This window comes from Mus caroli, chromosome 4, assembly GCF_900094665.2.
Source record: "Mus caroli chromosome 4, CAROLI_EIJ_v1.1, whole genome shotgun sequence".
Taxonomy (NCBI): domain Eukaryota; kingdom Metazoa; phylum Chordata; class Mammalia; order Rodentia; family Muridae; genus Mus; species Mus caroli.
Genome location: NC_034573.1, coordinates 87,278,884 through 87,288,248, shown reverse-complemented (window position 1 = coordinate 87,288,248; position 9,365 = coordinate 87,278,884).

Genomic DNA, 9,365 nt, shown 5'->3' with positions numbered 1-9,365 from the left:
TAATGTTCAGTTCTGAGGAACTGCTATTTCAGGAATCCACGTATAAATATACAAATGCTAAATTTATATATATATGCATATATACATATATATATAATTTATATATAACTGACTCTGTTTAGTGTTGCTTGTATGTATGTACATATGTTTAGGGCTGGCTGGCCACTTGAAGCCAGAGTTTTAGTTTGAACCTACATCACCCTGATTCTAAAATTCATAATTTCCCACCTTATCAACAGAGGATCACTAGCACTTTTACAATAAGAGACAATGTTCAACGATACATGAACAAACCTACTTAATAGCTTTGTATTTATATATACACTTGCCTAAAGGCTTGAGCAAAGAATTACTTGTTATCAAGGAACTGCAGTTCCCAACACAATCCAATAACATCTATAGATCATCTCCATGAACAGTTTTGACTTTTGAAAAGACATGTAAAGAGAAGAACTATATAGATTTTTAGATATGTAAGTGGACACATAAAATGGAAAGGCTCAGGGTGAGTGACTGAAAATTGAGAAATATGACTTTTAATCCTAGCAAATCACTGATTTTAGATATGTAAGTGGACACATAAAATGGAAAGGCTCAGGGTGAGTGACTGAAAATTGAGAAATATGACTTTTAATCCTAGCAAATCACTGACTAAGACATTTGTGTTGGAGTATATGATTGATTCTCATAAGCTATATTGAGCCATACTTTCCAAATTACTTGGAAGAGTATGCAAATTAGAACACGCCTGATTTCCTGGCCAACATTTTAAGGAAATTAATCTCTCTCTTTCTCCCTCTTTCTCTCTCTCTCTCTCCTTCTCTCTCTCTCTCTTCCTCCCTCCCTTCCTTCCTCCTCTCACCCCCTCTCCCTCCATGCCTTCCTACATCCTCTCTTCTCTCTCCCTTGCCCACCCCTGCTCCAGATTTTTTCCAAAACTACCACATGCATACCCCATGGCTGTGGAGGCCAGAAGGTGTGAGAACCCCCAGAGCTGGTGTTACAGGAGGCTATGAGCTACGAAAGAAACCTGGTTCCTTGCAAGAGCAGCAGGTGCTCTTAGCTGCTGAGTCACCGCTCCCGTTCTTTTCTTTAATGTTTTGGATCACTGGGTGTCTTGATTCAGGGCTCCCATGTGGCTGCTTTAAGAAGCACTTGGTTATCCTTGGTTTGAGGAAGTGATGGAAGATGTAAAAGATGCTGCTGCTGTTTCTAAGCAACTCTTGAGAGCCTAGTGGATATCCCCAACTGACCCACATACTAGATGGCTGGGTTATGCAAAGAGATAAAGACTCTAGGTCTACCCATGACACCTGGCTTTCCCTTCCATTTTTGGCCACTAAGTTATTGTGTCGTTCAGTTAACCACAGCTGGGTATTTCAGTAGCAAATCATTTTCTAGAAGTGTAGACAAACCTTTCCCAGAAAGACCATTTTGGCCAAAGCAACATCTCTGTAGGTTAGGGGACACTTGCTGTCATAGGCACCTGAGCCTTCTGGAACTCTGGGACTTTATAACAAGAATATAAGCAGATGGCTGTCATGAAATGGCCTCTGGCTTTTGCTTACTATTAGTGTCCTATCAGAAGTGGCATAAGCCGCATGGTTATAAATCTACCTGCTGTGCCAGGCAATGAGTACTCTGGTTAAATGTCCATACTTTTATCGCTGTGTTCACTGTTGTAACAGAGTTTGCATTTTTAAAAAATGAATAGTACAACTTCAGAAGATGCTAAACACAAACTCCTCTGCAAATATTCTTTTCCCTTGCTTTATTGTTTTCGTTTTATGTTTGCTATGGTAGATTATTACTCAGAAAATGCTCCCTCCTTTCTTTATACAACCTCGATGACTTCCCAGCTCCACTGACATGAACCTTGTCCATACGGCATGCTTCAGGACAATGACGACGACGTACCAGATCTAAGCCTTGCCCTTGAAAAGCTTGCTGTGTGCTCACTTACTGTGTTCTGTGCCCTGGAAGAGCATCCCCCACAGAGGCCGCCTCCCTGGCAGAGTTCCAGAACGAGACGCATTAGGAAACCCTGAGTCTGACCCAAAGTCCAACCCTCCAGCTTGCAAATTACATGTGCATGCAAGGCTGCATCAGGGCAGCGATTCCAGGAAAAGTCATCATGACTTAGAAAACCATGGGGTGGCTGGGAGGCACAGCGGACAGCAGAAAAGACTGAATGGAGTCAGAGGAAGGCTAAGCCACTTAACTGACTTCAAGCCAGTGAGCAGAAAATCAAGTGTTCAGTGCCAGATGAGGCTTAGAGTTTGTGGTGTTTGTTTCCTGATAATTGCTGGGTAGTTCACCCATTTTGACCAACACAAACTTAAAGAAATCATCTCAGTTTTAAAGAACAATCCCCCAGGCCCAAACCTGCTTAGCTTCTGAGATCAGACAAGATCGGGCACATTCAAGGTGGTTGTAGATGCAATCTCTCCTCCTCTCCAGTTCAAGTGGCAAATAACCATCTGGTGTAAGCTATTTCCTCCTCTGGTTTTTCCAGGATTAAATGAGCAAATATATGTTAAAAACAAAAACAGAAAACACTTAATGCTGTCCATAACAAGTATCTATTTATGAGGCATTTTTATTAATAATCTCATACCAGTATATTCATGGACTTTTGTAAACTCATAAACTTGGTTTAGTTTAGTTGTTGTTATTTGCTTGTTTGGAAACACTTTAAATTTACTGTGTAGACCAGGCGGACCTCAAACTCTTAGCAATCCTTCTGTCTCAGCCTCCTGAGTGCGGGAATTACAGTATGTACCATCATGCCTGGCGTACGGCTTTCTCAATTTGTCAAAAATAAAAATGTTCACATGGTCTCTGTTATGCCCTTACAGCTTGCTTTGCTCATTTAAAGCCATCCACACACTCCCCCAGGTCAGCTTGTATTTTCAAAACAACTCATCTTCCAATGTGATTACATGATATTCCATGGTTTGAATTATAATATTCAAACAAACTATATAATTAGTTTGGTTTTTTTTTTTTTACCTGTTTTCATTCGCTACATAGAGAATCTAAAATTCATATTGCTAAATAACATCTGACCTACGTATCGATCACATGTTCTTCCATGTCAGGGTCATCTTTGTGACATGACTTAGCCCATTGATGATGAACAGAAGTGATCTCTAGACAAAGCTTTAAGAGTTACTCAGTACAGATGGTACAACTTCCACCTCTTCTGGGGCTCACACTGGCAGTATGTCAGGCAGGGCTCATCTAGGCTAAGTCTCGAGAGTGAGAATCCTGGCCTAAATAACATTGGAAATGGGCAAGCACAGAAGACAAACTCAGGTTGTTCTAGTCTCTGGGGCTGCTGATCATTGCTCCAATGGGATAGAGGATGCAGATCCAGTGCATACAGACCTCCAAGCATTTGGGTGTTCATTGGAAGCACCATCACAGTTTAGCCATGGGCCAGAATGCTGAAGGAATGTATGGCTTGAAAGAATTACTGGGAACAGCAGCCTTCCTGACATATCACTTGCTTCCCCTCTAACTGCCAAATCTGTAAGAATGGGTACACAGTGTCACAGAGAAGATATGTCTCTGCAGCAGAGTGGACTGAGAACCATCCTCTGTGCAGAGAAGGTTATTATATAGGGAAGTATCATAGAATCTGCGTCCTGATTTCTCCAAGCTCCATACTCCATACACACAAACACAACAAGGTTGGGTCCTATTGAGCGTGTAAGCTTCTTGAGGTATACCCCCCTCTTTCTAGAATAGGTCCTCTCTGAGGCCTCCTCTTCTCCTAGCTATTTCCACCTACTTTGGAAGGTTCTGCTTATTAACTAGTTTCTCTAAAGCACTTTCTTCCACCTCTTTCCTTAACAGAGAGGCCCTTCCACATAGGAATCCTGTAACGCAGAGCATTGTCATGCTGGATTATCCCATCTTCTCTCATCTATTTTCCTTGCTGTACCTCAACCAATGGGCATGCCCAAAAGCTCTTGTTTAGCAATGTTTACCAGTTGCTAAAATGAAATAAACACTCAAAATATTCAATATATTAATAAAATGTTTAACAATATGTGCCACTTGCATTCTGAAATCCAACTGAAAAGCACCTGGCATTTCAATAAACGCCCACTCGAAGATGAGAAACAGAAAAAGGCAAAGACATACCTGACATACCTCAAGAAGCTTACACGCTCAATAGGACAATAGGCTTAGGTGTTATGGACCAGGGCATATTTGGAGCTGTAAAGGAGAGACGTGGAATAGATATATCTATACACATGTTTAAATGCCTTGGTAGGCTTTGTAATGTGGTCAAGTGTCATATGTAAAGTGTTTATTTTCCTAGGAGTAGATATGCCATGACCATCAAGATGTAGACACCTATGTAGTTTCTCCATTATTAACTGTGTTATCCTCAGTATGTAATCTTCTTTCTTTTCAAGCTGGGAAAGCCAGAACAAAAGCCTCAACTTCGACCCATCGTTTCTTCTTATGAAGGGCATCCTACAACACCAAGTGAAATCAGAAGATGTTATCATCTTTACTCCAAAATCCCAGTGGAGCAGCACAGGGAAGTTGACTTCTCATTCACAGCCCAGCAGGACTACTTCTGACCAGTGAGTCTCCTTCCACGGGGTCATTCAGAGATCAAGGGCTCTGTTCTTCTGTGTGTTCTTGAAGTCCCTTACATTACCAGGTGATATGAGAAGATGACTTTATGAAGCAAGCCTGTAAATGAACAGGTGTCACAACCATCCTCTCTGTGCTGGATAAAACTCAGACACATCTATTCACAAAGGAGCCCACAAACACATACTAGCTTCAGACAGGTAGGAAAGGCCCAGTTTGTACCACGATACTTTCCTGGGACAGACGGTCAAACTTAAGTCTTCTTTGGTGATCCTTATGGATACTAAAAGTAAGTTCTTTGATATAATGTTCATCTACTATGAAAACATCATCCCAGATTTATAAATTGTTAATTATAAAAGGGTCAAATATAGACCCACAAAAGGTGGATAGACTCCAAACAAGACTATGTGACAAGGCTTCCGTGAACTGTGGCAGTGACTGATGATGCTTGCAGAAAATAGGATGAGCTCGCAGAGATCATGAAGAAGTCTGGCAGAGCATTTTACAGACAACAAATGTGTCTAGTGGCAGAACCTCACCTCTGTGAGCACAGCAACTGTTCTACTGAGAATCTACTCCAGAAGTTCTTGCTTGAACACAATCAGACCCTTTCCATCAACTTCTAATCATTACCCTAGCTTTGATCTCAAAAACCTAGAGCAAGTCAATTCTCCTACAAGGCTATTGCCCCACCGTCTGACAGTCTTTCTAAGGGCTCAGGCTTTCCCACCTTGCCCCCACCTAAAGAAGGCCAGCTTCTTCTCTTCTTGGGAAATAGTTTCAGGCCCTCAGCATATGCTCATCTTTTCCTTGGAGCTTTATTGATCAGCCACAGAGGCTTCTAACTTTTTCATCCACTTTTTCAGTAGCAATTGCTCAGTCCATCCCTTTTCAGTGCTCTGGCCATCACATCCTATACTTCAAGACTAAAGGCACTTAAACATGAGAATGCTGCTTGTACTGGGAGTCAGACCTTGGAAGATGATGTCTGGGACTTGGGCTACTTAGTGGGTATGTAGATTTTGTGGATATTCTGTGCATACCGTAAAGGCAATGGTGACTGCCAGTCATACAGACCTCCTTGTCCCAAATCAAGATATCCACAAAACATCACAGGAGCACTGATGAATCACCAAGATCTACTTAGGACTCTGTGCCCAGCATCATGCTAGTTGCTCAACATACTACAGGCACCAAATGCACTGTTTCCCTCTGCCTTCTTAATGCATGGCCGCTGCTGGGTTAGGTTAAAGAGATCTCAAGAGAAAATTAGAGGTATACAATTAATTATACAAAGAGATACCAAATAATGAATTCCACTGCTAAGAAGAAATCACTACCAACCTGGCCTTAGCTTTCCACTTGAGGATACTTGGTATAGATCTTCTTTGTCACCTCTCAATGCATAGTCACTCCTCATGGACAGGAGAATGAGCTACCAAAATGGCTGAGTGCAGAAGGACCCAAGCATACGTATCTGCAGTTTTTCTCCCTTCCAAGATAGTTCAGCAAGACTAGCCTGTCCCTTAGGAATCTCTGTGTACGTACCTAACCAGGCACAAGTTAGTGTGGTAAAGCACCAAGAAACCAGACATGGCCTTGTGCCTAGGCTGCCCTCCAGCTGGGATCTATCTCCAACTCTATCCATCTGATTCCTGGGTCTCATTTTCATCTGGCTCTGAACTCAGAAAACAAAGAAAGGAGGGGAAATTATAGGGACTTTTGAAGAATGTGTAACAGCAAGGATGATCTGAGGATAGTTTAGGTGGGAGATGAGGACCTTAGAGGAGCCATGGAATGCTTTGTCATCTTGACAAATATCCAAAGGAAAAAAAGAAATCACTTGAGGAGCAGGAAACCAGGGGTTGGATATCATATAAAGAGTTTTAGGAGAAACAAACATCTTGTCATGTTTGGGGAACCCAAGACCAGTGTGGGGATCATTATGGTTAGTCACAAATATGACCAGCTCTTCGCTTTCCTGCTCCCCTGTCGCTGAATGGGCCAGGAGGCTTCTTTCAGCCAATCAGATTGTGAGATGTGACATGTAACATTTTAAAGCAAAGGCATATTATTGTTGAGACAAGAGTCTTCAAATCCCTTGTTCCCTCTATAGAGGGAGTATTTAGGCTCCTGGAAGTTGTCAGTCCAGCAGCTTGGGTCCCAGATGAAGGTGATATCATCAGAGACCCTGCCAACCTTGATAAACATGAAGCAAGAATAAGAAATCAACCTTCTGTCACAAGTCACTCAAGTTTAGATATCAATTCTAAACTGTAGTATAACTCATTCAGCAGTGGACAGTGTGGCTAGGGGAAAAAAAAACAGATTCAGGAGAAAGGTATGAGATCGGAGAGAGGTAAGGTGTAGCAAAGTAGAAAGTGGGACCGATTTGGGGGGGGGTTAACTAAGCAAATGCAAAGAAGTGAGGGAGAGAGGCCCAGGCTTATCAGTCCAAGTAGGGAATTTGCCATGATCCAATATTACTACTTAATTCTAGGTAATATTTCTGCTTCAGCATTGAAATGCTTCATAATTCCACAAGCAACAGCAATTTTAAAATTTTCATCAAGTCTTTACCAAGCATCCTTTATCCTTCCATGTGCCAGGTACTTATTAAGCATTGGAGCTACAAAATAGGAATGACAGCACTTCTGAGTTTTGAGGCAGTATTGAAGAAGACAGAAGAGAGCTCTAGGCATTCTCTCTTCCAGGTATGTACCCTCTGTGATGAATGTCAAAGAAGATAAGACTATTTAAGAGTAGGTTGGAACACTGGGAGGGAAAGCTTCCTGGGGAGTGATTATTTGACCTGGGTCTTGAGAAGGAACAACTTACATAAAATCACATTATTATTATTATTATTATTATTATTATTAACTTTGTGTGTGTGTGGAAGTCAGATGACAACTTGGAATTGTCAGTTCTTCCTTTCTACCATTTGGGTCCCAGTGATTGTACCCATGTTATCAGGCTCTGTGGCAAGGGCCTTTAGCCACTGAGCTATCTCCTAAGGCAGTTAACATTTTGATTAAGAATAAAATATATATTTAAGGAGGGATATAAAGTGTTTGGAGTGGCTGAGAGTCCAAGGAATGGATGGAATGCAGATTGTAGGGTGTGGCGGATGGCATCGCTATTTACAAATACTTGCTTCCCTTCCCGTGACGTCAGGCTTGACCACGTGGACTGCTTTCAGTAGAAGCTTTAGTGTCTGTGTACTCCATGCTCTCAGCAATGATTAGAAGAATGAGGATGCTGTTGGCCAGGGTCCAAGAGTGAACATGTGTGTGCAAGTGTGGACAGAGTTGACTTCTGTAGACATGTATAGCACAAGTGGGAAGTAACCCTATAGCTATGATTCAGGGAGGATTTGTGGATGGCTTCCACAGCAATAACCTCACCTAGACAGAAGTGGGCACTTCAAGCTCCTGACTTCCAGGCATACAGTGGGACCGCATGTCCCTGTGCCCTTTTAAGCCATAAGTCATGTGACTCATATCAGTCACTAATCTGTGAATTCAATAATGTGCATCACACCTGGAAAAAGCTCTTAAAGCTGGCATGAATTCATGATGCTATCTTTCTCCACCAAGATAGCATCAGGCTTGCTGTTTATGATTCTGGAAGCACAATTCAAGATGAAACCGTCTTCAGACTAGTTAAACACATTAAGCAAAACCCTTCTGACCCTGAGCATATACAATAAGCAAGAAGTAAATTTCTACATAAGCTACTGAGTTGTTTGGGTCTATTTGTTATAGCAGTATAACTGCCCTTGACCTGACTCATTTAAAACATGATATGGGATAACACAACAAGACTAATAAACATCCAAACATTCATCTAGACTGGACAATAGCTAAGAACATAGACTGAAAGGATAGTGATCTATTTGGCAAACCTCTCCTATCAAAACTTAGGAGACAGATTGTGATCTTGTCAGAGAACTCTCCCACCGCCCCCTCCCCTGGTGGTAGGTGGTGTAGTGGTGGTGGGAGGGACTAGGCAGCATCTACCTCCAACCTCTGAGGTTCCACCAAAAAATCAACATTTGCTTCTACCAAATTTCATCAGGAAAACCAATGAGCTCATTGGGCTTCCTTACAGAACTTGAACGGGAGGTTACAGGAAGGATGGCGTAGGGGGTGGAGGAGTGACTCTTCAGCAGTGAGCTGAAGATCTGCACTTAGCATAGGTGATAGCTCCCCCATGGATGTGCAGAGGAAGGCTCTTTTCCCAAATCTTACCCAGCCTATATAATCTATCCATACCCTGAGACCCGAAGGCCACCTTCAATTAAGGCAGAGTTGCATATAAGTGGCAGATTGGAGTGGCTGTACACTCTGGTGAGGGTCCAGTGACACTCTCTATCCTCCTTTAAAGCAGAGTGTCAACAGTCCACACACCCAACTGTGCTGACCTTTCCCAAGTAGGCACAAAAGATCTGAAGATGGACAGCACCTCACAATGGAACCTAATGAGAAAAAGCAAGAGATTGTAACATCAGGCCAGGAACATTTCAAGGTGGCCACTGAAATGAGCTCAAGGTAGATGTGGCCAAATTATAAATGGGAACAAACGGGAATAGAAAAATTCAAAAATTGGAGGGGGGTAGCAGGTTGAATAGAAACAATATGAAGAGGAGAGGAGAGGGGAAGGAAAGGGAGGGGAGGGGAGAGGAGGGGAGAGAGGAGAGGAGAGAGGGGAGAGAAGAGAAGGGGAGAGGGGAGGGGAGAGGAGGG